We start from the raw sequence: 12518 nt of genomic DNA, 5'->3' as shown, positions 1-12518 counted from the left end.
GCCACTTTTTATCTGCTGGGTGACCTTGGGCAAGTCGCTGAACCCATCAGAACCTCAGAGTCCAGTTGTAACACTGAGATAGCAATACCTACCTGTTAGTCTTGAGGATTTTGTATATTATCCTGTGTAAAGTGCCAGGCACATAGCAATCCATGCGGTATCTGCAAAGGAGCTGGTGTGGAGTGGATTAGAAACAGAAGCCGTTTGTTGTCATCCCTCTTGCCCAACACAGCGGTTGCCCATTTGGGTGTCCTTTCCATTAACTTCTCTTGGACATGCATTTTAACTTAGTTGTAACTACGAGAACACATGGACACAGGGAGGGGAGCAACACACACTGGGGCTTGTTGGTGAGGGGTGGGGGGTGGGAGAGATCAGGATAAATAGCTAATGCATGCAGGGCTTGATACCCAGGTGATGGGTTGATAGATGCAGCAAATCACCATGGCACACGTTTACCTATGGAGCAAACCTGAATGTCCTGCACATGTATCCCAGAACTTAAAATAAGATAAAAAATAGGCCGGGCGCAGTGACTTACGCCTGCAATCCCAGCACTTTGGGAGGCTGAGGCGGGGGGATCACGAGGTCAGGAGATCGAGACCATCCTGGCTAACACGGTGAAACCCTGTGTCTACTAAAAAAATACAAAAAAATTAGCCAGGCATGGTGGCGGGCACCTGTGGTCCCAGCTACTCAGGAGGCTGAGGCAGGAGAATGGCGTGAACCCAGGAGGTGGAGCTTGCAGTGAGCTGGGATAGCGCCACTGCACTCCAGCCTGGGCAACAGAGCAAGACTCCATCTCAAAAAATAATAATAATAATAAATAAAAAATAATTTAGTTGTAATTAGTAGGCATATGGTTTTATCTTAATTTTCATGTTTTAATTTAAAATATACATAACATAAAATTTACCATTTTAAGCATTTTTAAGAGTACAGTTCTGTGGGATTTAGTACATTCACACTATTGTGCAACCGTCACCACCACCCACCCCCAGACATTTTTTTCATGTTGCAAAATTGAAATTCTTTTCCCCTTAAACACTAACTCCCCTCTCCTCCCAGCCCTGGCAGCCATTCTGCTGTCTCTGTGCTTTTGACAACTCTAGGTACTGCACAGGAGTGGAATCCTCCAGTATTTGTCTTTTTAAGGCTGGCTTCATTAATTTAGCATATGCTTTCTTGACACTTAATCCCTGTGGGGGCAAGTTTCAGAATTTCTTTCATTTTTAAGGCTGGACATTCCAGTGTGTGTAGATACTACATTCTTTTTTTTTTTTTTTTTTTTTTTTTTTGAGACAGTGTCTTGCTCTGTCACCCAGGCTGGAGTGCAGTGACGTGATCTCAGCCTCACTGCAATCTCCGCCTCCCTGATTCAAGCAATTCTCCTGCCTCGGCCTCCTGAGTAGCTGGAATTACAGGTATGCACCACTACACCTGGCTAATTTTTGTATTTTTTTTGAGACAGATTTTCACTCTTGTCACCCAGGCTGGAGTGCAATGGTGCGATCTCGGCTCACCGCAGCCTCCGCCTCTCAGGTTTAAGTGATTCTCCTGCCTCGGCCTCCCAAGTAGCTGGGAGTACAGGCATGTGCCACCACACCCAGCTAGTTTTGTATTTTTAGCAGAGACGGAGTTTCTCCGTGTTGGTCAGGCTGGTCTCAAACTCCTGACCTCAAACGATCTGCTCACCTCAGCTTCCCAAAGTGCTGGGATTACAGGCATGAGCCACTGCGCCCGGCCAGGAGCATGTTCTTTTGTTCATTCACCTGATGGGCACTTGTGTTGCTCCCACTTTATGACTCCTGTGAATAATGCTGCACTGTGAACATGGGTGGACAGATATCTGTTGAAGTCCCTGCTTTCAGTTCTCTCGGGTATATACCCAAATTGCTGGATCATATGATAATTCAGTTTTTAATTTTTTTGAGCAGCTAGGCATGTGCTTTTGGAATTGGCTATTTTTCACTTAACATTGGCTCATTAGCAGTTTTCCACATTGCTTCATAACCTACACATCCTTTTTAGTGGCAGTGTAAGTGCCATTGAGCTGCTATTGGGAAGAAAGAAAAAATCACAGTCATTATACCAGTGTACTCCTCCCTCAGCAAGAATTATAGTCATACTGTCATCGTCCCCACCCTCCTTCCCCAGATCCACCAGGAAAACAGGAATAGCACATGGGGACACTCCTTAGTGCCTCCCAGGCTGAGTGTGGGCACACACTGGGGGAGGCAGGTGAGCCACCCCTTCATGCCTTCGTCTCTCCACTTCAGCCAGCCAGCCTTTCAGCTGCCAGTTCTACTTTTTTCTTTTTTCCATTTTAGCAGTTTTAAGGAAAGTTTGTATATAAGATGACTTTATTCTTGCATCTGTTAATTATTTCTTTCTTGTATTTGCCTCTTTCATTTCCTACATGGTGAGATTTGGCTTTCCATTCAAGGATTTTTTTCTTTCTTTCTTTCTTTTTTTTTTTTTTGAGACAGAGTCTTGCTCTGTCACCCAGGCTGGAGTGCAATGGCATGATCTTGGCTCACTGCAACCTCCACCTCCCGGGTTCCAGTGATTCTCCTGCCTCAATCTCCCGAGTAGCTGGGATTACAGGCATGCGCCACCACGCCCAGCTAATTTGTATGTTTTTAGTAGAGATGGGGTTTCGTCATGTTGGACAGGCTGGTCTCGAACTCCTGACCTCAAGTGATCCACCCGCCTTGGTCTCCCAAAGTGCTGGGATTACAGGCCTTGAGCCACTGTGCCTGACCACGCCCAGCTAATTTTTGTATTTTTAGTAGAGATGGGGTTTCATCATGTTGGCCAGGCTGGTCTCAAATTCCTGACCTCAGGTGAGCCACCTGCCTCGGCCTCCCAAAATGCTGGGATTACAAGCATGAGCCACCATACCCAGCCAAGGATTTTTCTTTTCTTTTCTTTTTTTCTTTTGAGATAGGGTCTCATTCTGTTGCCCAGGATAGAGTGCAGTGGTGCAATCACAGCTTACTGCAGCCTCGACTACCTGGGCTCAAGTGATTCTCCTGCCTCAGCCTCTGGAGTAGCTTGGATTGTAGGTGCATGCCACCACGCCCAGCTAATTAAATTTTTTTTTTTTTTTTTTAGTAGCAGTCGGGTGTGGTGGCTCACACCTGTAATCCCAGCACTTTTTGAGGCCAGAGCAGGTGGATTACTTAAGATCAGGAGTTTGAAACCAGCATGGCCAACATGGTGAAACCCTATCTCTACAAAAAAAATACAAAAATGGACCAGGCGCGGTGGCTCACACCTGTAATCCCAGCACTTTGGGAGGCTGAGGCGGGCAGATCATGAGGTTAAGAGATCGAGACCATCCTGGCTAACACGGTGAAACCCCACCTCTAGTAAAAATACAAAAAGTTAGCTGGGCGTGGGTGGCGGGCGCCTGTGGTCCCAGCTACTTGGGAGGCTGAGGCAGGAGAATGATGTGAACCCGGGAGGCGGAGCTTGCAGTGAGCCTGAGATTGTGCCACTGCCCTCCAGCCTGGGCAACAGAGTGAGGCTGTGTCTCAAAAATGAATGAATAAATAAATAAATAAATAAATAAATAAATAAGCCAAACATGGTGGTGCATGCCTGTAGTCCTAGCTACTTGGGAGGCTGAGGCAGGAAAATCACTTGAACCCTTAACTTGGGAGGTGGAGATTGCAGTGAGCTGAGATTGTGCCACTGCACTCCAACCTGGGCGACAGAGCAAGACTCAATCTCAAAAAAAAAATTTTTTTTTTTAGAAGAGACAAGGTCTTGCTGTGTTGCCCAGGCTGGTCTTGAACTCCTTAGCTCAAGAGATCCTTTTGTCTTGGCCTTCCAAAGTGCTGGGATTACACGCATGTGCTACCACACCTGGCCCATTTAAGGATCTTTTTGTGGTCATTGTCCAGTGTTAGCCTAATGGTAACACCCTGGCTGGGATGAATACTGGCATGGCTGGGATGAATGCTGGCGTGGCTGGGATGAATGCTGGCGTGGCTGGGATGAATGCTGGCATGGACGGTTATGCCATTAGACTTTTCCCCTGCACTCATTCAGTGTAGATGACGTATTTCTTCCTTTAAACCTGGACCACTTTGCCGATCTGCTGGCCTTTATAGTGTCCTCACACAACCTGAACTTAGGCTTTTGCCTCAGCTCTTTGGAAAGAGGGGAAGACATAATCTCTCTTTCTGCAAATATGGGAAGGTGCATAAAAATGCCTTTTGTGGTTCTTGCTGTGGTCCTAAGTCACAAAAGCTTTGAACTTAATTTGGGCCACTCCGCCTTGGGTGATGGCCACAAAACGGGAGAGCGGTTCCATTTCTTTTTTCTTTCTCTTTTTCTTTTTTCTTTCTTTCTTTCTTTCTGTCTTTTTTTTTTTTTTTTTTTTTTTTTTTTGAGACAGGGTCTCGCTCTTTTTCCCAGGCTGAAAAGTGAAGTGAAGTGGCAAGATCTCGGCTCACTGCAACCTCCACTTCCCGGGTTCTAGCAATTCTCCTGTCTCAGCCTCCCAAGTAGCTGGGATTACAGGTGCCCACCACCACGCCTGGCTAAGTTTTGTATTTTTAGTAGAGATGGGGTTTTGCCATGTTGGCCAGGCTGATCTCGAACTCCTGACCTCAGGTGATCCACCCTCCTCGGCCTCCCAAAGTGCTGGAATTACAGGCGTGAGCCGCTGCACCCGGCCGTGGTTCCGTTTCTTTATCAAACTATTGCTCTGCGGAGGCTGTCTCTCTGTCCAGCCTGTAGCTGGACGTTATGAGCTGTACAGCATGTTCTGTGGTCTGAAGAAATAACAGCCATCCAAACCCACGTGGTGTCTTCTGTTCTGGTTTGGCTCTGGCACCCTGAGCATTTGCACTTTCCACTGGGGAAGCAAAGCCCACTCCAAGTCAGCGTCTATTCAAGACCCAGTAGTAGCCCCCAGGGCTACCAGCCTCAGTCTCACTTGCCAGCTATGCTCAGGGCCTCCTACCAGGGAATCTCCTCCACAGCCCTGTGCAGTGTCTGTCTCTCTCACTGGCACACGGAACAGTTCTTCCTGGCATTATGCACCTGAGAGGGTGCGGAGGAACATGCTAGATCCAGCCCATCTCTGCACCGCTGCAGGGCCCCTATCCCCTCAATTCACGGACCCAGGTGGCCACTTCAAGGGAGCATGTGGGATATTTACCTGTTGATTCCTGTCACCTTCCAAACCTAGAAGGCTCTTCTGATGGGCATTAACAGATCCGACTTTAATGCACCCCTCCTTTTCTTTTTTTCTTTTCTTTTTTTTTTTTTTGAGACGGAGTCTTGCTCTGTCGCCCAGCCTGGAGTGCAGTCACCGGATCTCAGCTCACTGCACCCTCCACCTCCCAGGTCCAAGCGATTCTCCTGCCTCAGCCTTCCAAGTAGCTGGGACTACAGGCAGGCATCACCATGCTTGGCTAATTTTTGTAGTTTTAGTAGAGACAGGGTTTCACCATGTTGCCCAGGCTGGGCTTGAACTCCTAATCTCAGGTAATCCATCTGCCTTGGCCTCTCAAAGTACTGGGATTACAGGCATGAACCACCACACCCAGCCTACCCCTCATTTTCTATAGGGCTATGTCCCAAAGAAATATCCGTTTAGGCCGGGCGCGGTGGCTCAAGCCTGTAATCCCAGCACTTTGGGAGGCCGAGATGGGTGGATCACGAGGTCAGGAGATCGAGACCATCCTGGCTAACATGGTGAAACCCCGTCTCTACTAAAAAAAAAAAAAATACAAAAAACGAGCCTGGCGAGGTGGCGGGCGCCTGTAGTCCCAGCTACTCGGGAGGCTGAGGCAGGAGAATGGCGTAAACCCGGGAGGCGGAGCTTGCAGTGAGCTGAGATCCGGCTACTGCACTCCAGCCTGGGCGACAGAGCGAGACTCCGTCTCAAAAAAAAGAAATATCCATTTAATAGGTCAGGTTTCCATTGCCCTCCTGTCTAAATGTATGGCCAGGCTGTTGACCACCGCCCACAAGGGGAGGGTGAACTGGCACCCAAAGCCCTGCACAGATACAGGAGGTTTTACACTGTTCAGTTCTCCCATCACTGCTGGGAAAACAACATGCATTTCGGCCCTTAGAGCTGATTTGTTTTTACCATCTTTGATCAGATTGGCATCTTTCCAAACGAGGCATCGTTCACCTTGGAACTGTAGCCACCAACCCAGCAGCTCCTGTTTGGTCAGGTGAGAGCTGTTTGTTGGCTGCTACAGAATCCGGCTGCTCATCAGAGTTCCAGAGTCAGTCCTAGGGGAAAAGAGGCTCCCTGCTCATGTGAGTATCCCCTGCTTGCCTTCCCCAGGTAATGCCATCCTGTATAAATGATTTCTGTCATATTAGGGAACTCTTGTGGACACTGTCATCCCTGTTAGTGTTTCCTTGACATCACCCAAGATGTCCTGGGTATTTCAGTCTTCAAGATTATTTTCTGTCCTTCTAGCTGGGTGTGGTGGCTCACACCTGTAATCCTAGCACATTGGGAGGCCAAGATGGGAAGATCGCTAGAGCCCAGGAGTTCGAGACCAGCCTGGGCAACATAAGGGAGACCCTGTCCTACAAAAAATAAAAGCAATTAGCTGGGTGTGGTGGTGTGCGCCTGTGATCCCGGCTACTTGGGAAGCTGAGGCAGGAGGGTTGCCTGAGCCCTGGAGGTCAAGGCTTCAGTGAGCCGTGATTGCGCTACTGCATTTCAGCCTGGGTAACAGAGCGAGAGCCTGTCAAAAAAAAAAAAAAAAACCTGAAAAAAATAATTTCCTGTTCCTCAGTCATATCAGTCATAGGGGTAGCTTTGGTTAATACCCCATGGCAAGGTAGTAAATGCCCCTCAAGTGGAAATGCACTTGTCCAAAGTCCCAGTAGTCACCTCGTCTCTGGGAGGCACTCGCAATCTCTTGCCGTAGCTCCAGTTTACATTCTGCACAGGGCTGTCGAACGGAATTCACTCATGCCAGCACATGCCAGCACTGCAGCTTCTATTCTACGCTGTGTGGGCTCGGTTTGGACATTGACGTGTCCAATTAATACTGCTTGAGGAGGGGATTTACGTGCTTTCTGTTTTCCAATAGTAGGCAGGGGAAATATTCCCCAGTCAGATACCATATCCATTCTCATAAAATATTTAGGTAAAGGAGATACAACTTCTTTCTGTTTAAACATTTCAGCTTTCATCATCCTATCAGCCCTTTCATTCTTATTTTTTTTCCTCAAGACGGAGTCTTGCTTTGTCACCCAGGCTGGAGTACAGTGGTGCGATCTGTGCTCACTGCAACCTCCTCCTCCTGGGTTCAAGCTATTCTTCTGCCTCAGCCTTTCAAGTAGCTTGAGACTACAGCTGCCCGCCACCATGCCCAGCTAATTTTTGTCTTTTTTTTGAGACAAGAGTTTTGATCTGTCACCCAGTCTGGAGTGCAATGGCACAATCTCGGCTCACCGCAACTTCCTCCTGGCTTCAAGCGATTCTCCTGCCTCAGCCTCCAGAGTAGCTGGGATTACAGGTGCCTGCCATCACGCCCAGCTAATTTTTTGTATTTTTGGTAGAGACAGTGTTTCACCATGTTGGCCAGGCTGGTCTCGAACTGCTGACCTTAGGTGATCCATCCGCCTCAGTCTCCCAAAGTGCTAGGATTACAGGCATGAGCCACTGCGCCCGGTCTTTTCTTTCTTTCTTTCTTTCTTTTTTTTTTTTTGAGGCAGTCTCAGTCTGTCACCCAGGCTGGAGTATTGTGGTGTGATCTTGGCTCACTGCAACCTCTGCCTCCCGGGTTCAAGTGATTCTCCTACCTCAACCTCCCGTAGCTGGGACTACAGGCACACGCCGTCATGCCCGGCCAATTTTTTGTATTTTAGTAGAGACGGGGTTTCACCATGTTGCCTGGGCTGGTCTCGAACTCCTGAGCTCAGGCAGTCTGCCCGCCTCGGCCTCCCAAAGTGCTAGGATTATAGGTGTGAGCCACTGCGCCCTGCCTAATTTTTTATATTTAGTAGAGAGGGAGTTTCACCATGTTTTCCAAGCTGGTCTCGAACTCCTGAGCTCAGGCACTCTGCCTGCCTCTGCCTCCCAAAGTGCTAGGATTATAGGCAGGAGCCACTGCGCCCAGCCAAAAATTGTTTTTAAAAATTAGCTGGGCACAGTGTCATGCACCTGTAATCCCAGCTCCTTGGGAGGCTGAGGCGAGAGGATCGCTTGAGCCCAGGAATTCAAGTTGCTAGGGGCTATGATCACACCACCGAACTCCAGCCTTGGTGAGCAATTTATTCCAGTGACATATAATAGTTTCATAACATCCTTGCCAGCATTCATTGAATAACATTGAAAGAATTTTTTTGTGTGTGTTTTGTTTCTGAGACAGTCTCACTCTTTCGCCCAGGCTGGAGTGCAGTGGTGCGATCTTGGCTCACTGCAAGCTCTGCCTCCCGGGTTCACGCCATTCTCCTGCCTCAGCCTCCCAAGTAGCTGGGATTACAGGCACCTGCCACCACACCTGGCTAATTTTTTGTAGTTTTAGTAGAGACGGGGTTTCACTGTGTTAGCCAGGATGGTCTCGATCTCCTGACCTTGTGATCCGCCCACCTCAGCCTCCGAAAGTGCTAGGATTACAGGCGTGAGCCACCGCACCCGGCCGAAAGACTGTTTTGCTAATAGGCTCAGAAGGTAATTATTTAAAACGTATCTTCCTTTTCTTTTTCTTTTATTTATTTATTTATTTATTTTTTTGAGATAGGGTTTCACTCTGTCCCCCACACTGGAGTGTCCTGGTGCAATCACAGCTTATTGCAGCCTGACCTCCTGGGCTCAAGTGATCCTCCCACCTTAGCCTCCCAAGTAGCTGGGACTACAGGTGCCGCCACCGTGTCTGGCTAATTTTTTTTTTTTTTTTTTTTTTTTTTTTTGGTGAAGACAGGGTTTCACCATTTTGCCCAGGATGGTCTGGAACTCCTGGGCTCAAGTGATCTTCCCGCCTTGGCCTCCCAAAGTGCTGGGATTACAGGAGAGAGCCACCACGCCTGGTGTAAAACCTAGTTATTTTATTGCCAAAGAGTTTAAATAGCTTTCTTTCTCTTTACTGCTGGATGTATAGCATGAGGGTTGCACTTCCTTAGTCGTCCAGTGAACCAACTCCCTGGGAGCTGGATTCATCTTTAAATGATGCGTTTAAAGATGCATTCAGTAATGCAGTAGTTAAACCCATGAACGCTAGTGTTGGACAAATTCAGATTCAAACCATAGCTCTTCCACTTCCCAGCTGTGTGACTTTGAGGAGACTACTTAACCTCTCTGATCCTCTATTTCCCTGTCTGTAAAATGAACCTTAAAGGGACCTATTCCTAGGTTTGTCTGAAGGATTAAATAAGGTAAATTAGATGATGAACATCACCTGCCACATAGTTGATACTCTGTCAATATTAGCTGTTCTTCTTCTTTTTTTTTTTTTTGGTTTGGCAAATACTTTATTTTTATTTTTATTTCAGTAGTTTTTGGGGTATAGGTGGTTTTTAGTTATACGAGTAAGTTCTTTAGTGGTGATTTCTGAGATTTTGGTGCACCTGTCACCCAAGCAGTGTACACTGTACGCAGTGTATAGTCTTTTATCCCTTACCCCCTCCCATCCTTCCACTTATTCTTATTATATATTAATGTAAATTAACAAGTCTCTATTCTCCCTCAAGATTCATTTTGTTTTAATCTATAGCAGATTGATTTTTCTGCCCTAGAGGTAGATGGTCCCAGAAGGGGAGCTGACAACCTCTTTCTCTCCAAATAGTCTGTGTTCTTGGCTGGCTGACTGGATCTGGGTGTGAGCCTCCCTGGGCAAGCCGGTGAACCTATCCCAGGTGGTCTTAGCTCCCTGAGCAGATGAGTAGGGGCTGACGGGGCTGTGTCTCCAGGACCCTGAGTCTGCTGTGGTCCTGCAGCCTTTGTAGCATGGAAATGGGGCTAAGGACTCACTAATGGTTTTGTTCAAGTCCAAAATTTGTCTTGGTGACTGTTCTGCTGCTCACATTCAGATGACCCTATATGCTGTTTGGGAAACTGAGGCAGCTGGGTAGATTCCTCAGGTATTTCAGGAGACAGAATCTGGGGCTTTGACTCCAGCTTGGGTTGCTGCCCATAATGCCTGCTCTTGAAACCTTTTAATTATTTATATTTCTAATTAATTGTTTTTTGAGACAGGGTCTTGCTCTGTCACCCAGGCTGCAATGCAGTGGAGCAATCATAGCTCATTGCAGCCTTAACCTCCTGGGTTCAAGTGATCCACACACCTAGTAGTTGGGACAGTAGGCACATGCCACCACACCTGGGTAATTTTTGTAGCTTTTTGTAGAGATGGAGGTCTTTTGTTGCCCAGGCTTATTCTGAGTCAACATGAGTGACCATGGCCCAAGGAACAGTCTCAGGAGGTCCTGAGAAAGTGTGCCCAAGATGGTCAGGTTACAGTTTGGTTTTATGCATTTTGGGAAGACAGGAATTGTAGGTAAAATCATAAAATAGTACATGAAAAGTATACATTGGTTCAGGTCTCGAACTCCTGGGCTCAAGCGATCCTCCTGCCTCAGCCTCCCAAAGTACTGGGATTACGGGCATGAACCTGCGCCAGGCCTCTTACGCCCTTTAGAGTGGCCTTGGCTTTCGTTTTGAGTGGGCCTCAGGGAGCCTTAAGGGAGGAGAGGAAAGTCACGCAAACAGGGTGTGCTTGATGCCTGCATTTTCCTCTTTACTGCTGACCTGCTGTTGAGGAGGAAGTTAGTAACACCAGGATCTTGGTCTCAAATGAACTACTTCATGAGAATTTTCTTCTAGGAGGAAAAACAAAAACCCCAACTTTCTCCTTACACATCCTTCTAAAAAATTCCATTGAAAATGTTTCTCGCCAGGCGCGGAGGCTCACGCCTGTAATCCCAACACTTTGGGAGGCTGAGACGGGTGGATCACGAGGTCAGGAGATCGAGACCATCCTGGCTAAGCTGGTGAAACCCCATCTCTACTAAAAAATACAAAAAAACTAGCCGGGCGAGGTGGCGTGCACCTGTAGTCCCAGCTACTCGGGAGGCTGAGGCAGGAGAATGGCGTAAACCTGGGAGGCAGAGCTTTCAGTGAGCCGAGATCCGGCCACTGCACTCCAGCCTGGGCCACAAAGCGAGACTCCCTCTCAAAAAAAAAAAAAAAAAGAAAATGTTTCTCGCCAGGCGCGGTGGCTCACGCCTGTAATCCCAACACTTGGGAGGCCAAAGCAGGTGGATCACCTGAGGTCAGGAGTTTGAGACCAGCCTGGCCAACATAATGAAACCCTGTCTCTACTAAAAATACAAAAATGAGCCGGGTGTGGTGGTGGGTGCCTGTAATCCCAGCTACTTGGGAGGCTGAGACAGGAGAATCACTTGAACCCAGGAGGTGGAGGTTGCACTCTAGCCTGGGTGACAAGAGTGAAATTCCATCTCAAAAAAAAAAAAAAAATAGTTCCTCATATTCAGAGCCAAGGGAAGGATGTGCTCTCCCAGATCACAGCTTCCGTTTCTGATGGTTTCAGGCATCCAGGAGCCATGACCAGGTCATGAATCTTTTTTTCCCTATTGTGTGGTGTGGTGAATATTTTAATAAGACAGCCCGTCTGCTGTCATTTGGAAACCAGTGATGATGTGTGGTCTATTTTTTTTTTTTTTTTTTTTTTTTTTGAGACGGAGTCTTGCTCTGCCACCCAGGCTGGAGTGCAGTGGCCGGCTCTCAGCTCACTGCAAGCTCCGCCTCCCGAGTTCACGCCATTCTCCTGCCTCAGCCTCCCGAGTAGCTGGGACTACAGGCGCCCGCCTCGTCGCCCGGCTAGTTTTTTGTATTTTTTAGTAGAGACGGGATTTCACCGTGTTAGCCAGGATGGTCTCGATCTCCTGACCTCGTGATCCGCCCGTCTCGGCCTCCCAAAGTGCTGGGATTACAGGCTTGAGCCACCGCGCCCGGCCGTGTGGTCTATTTTTAAACTGAGTGCAGCACATCCAATATGTGATAGTTTCCCAAGATGTGAATGACTCCATTTCTCCAGCAGGACCGTGTTTTGAGAATGAATAAAAAGTTAGCTTCAGATTAGCATCAAAAGCAAGATTTTAGAATTAGAGGCTTCCTATCTTGACTTTGACACTTAACATGTAGGGGATCTTGACAAGCTATTTAGGTTTCTGGGTTCTCATCTGAGAATTAGGATGACGGTACCTCTTTGACTGGATTGTCGTAAAACTGTTGTAAAGGTTGGAAACAATGAAACACCTGGGCCAGGTTATGGGTACCCAAAAAGTTGCAGTTTTTACCTATTGGATGAATGAATCTTTGAGGCCCACACTGTGGTAGGGAATGGATTTTTAAAAAACAATTTGTTTATTTTTGAGACGGAGTCTTGCTCTGTCACCGAGGCTGGAGTGCAGTGGTGCGATCTTGGCTCACTGAAGCCGCTGCCTCCCTGGTTCAAGCTGTTCTCCTGCCTCAGCCTCCCAAGTAGCTGGGACCACAGGTACCC

General features: G+C 47.7%; 1 protein-coding gene across 6 annotated transcripts in view; it reads left to right on the top strand.

The window, feature by feature from the left end:
* The window catches only part of PIK3CD (phosphatidylinositol-4,5-bisphosphate 3-kinase catalytic subunit delta), a 97815-nt gene that overhangs the window by 30187 nt on the left and 55110 nt on the right, over positions 1–12518 (top strand). For 2 of the 6 annotated variants that reach the window (XM_030942445.1, XM_030942448.1), the window contains exon 2: positions 6129–6291. The exons of the other annotated variants lie outside the window; for them this stretch is intronic. The gene's annotated coding sequence lies outside the window, so the exon portion shown is untranslated. The remainder of the gene's footprint in view (positions 1–6128; positions 6292–12518) is intronic. 6 annotated transcript variants of the gene reach the window in all.

This window comes from Rhinopithecus roxellana, chromosome 12 (genome assembly GCF_007565055.1).
Source record: "Rhinopithecus roxellana isolate Shanxi Qingling chromosome 12, ASM756505v1, whole genome shotgun sequence".
Lineage (NCBI taxonomy): Eukaryota > Metazoa > Chordata > Mammalia > Primates > Cercopithecidae > Rhinopithecus > Rhinopithecus roxellana.
The sequence above is the reverse complement of the archived record's forward strand: the minus strand, read 5'-3'. Positions and strand labels throughout refer to the sequence as shown.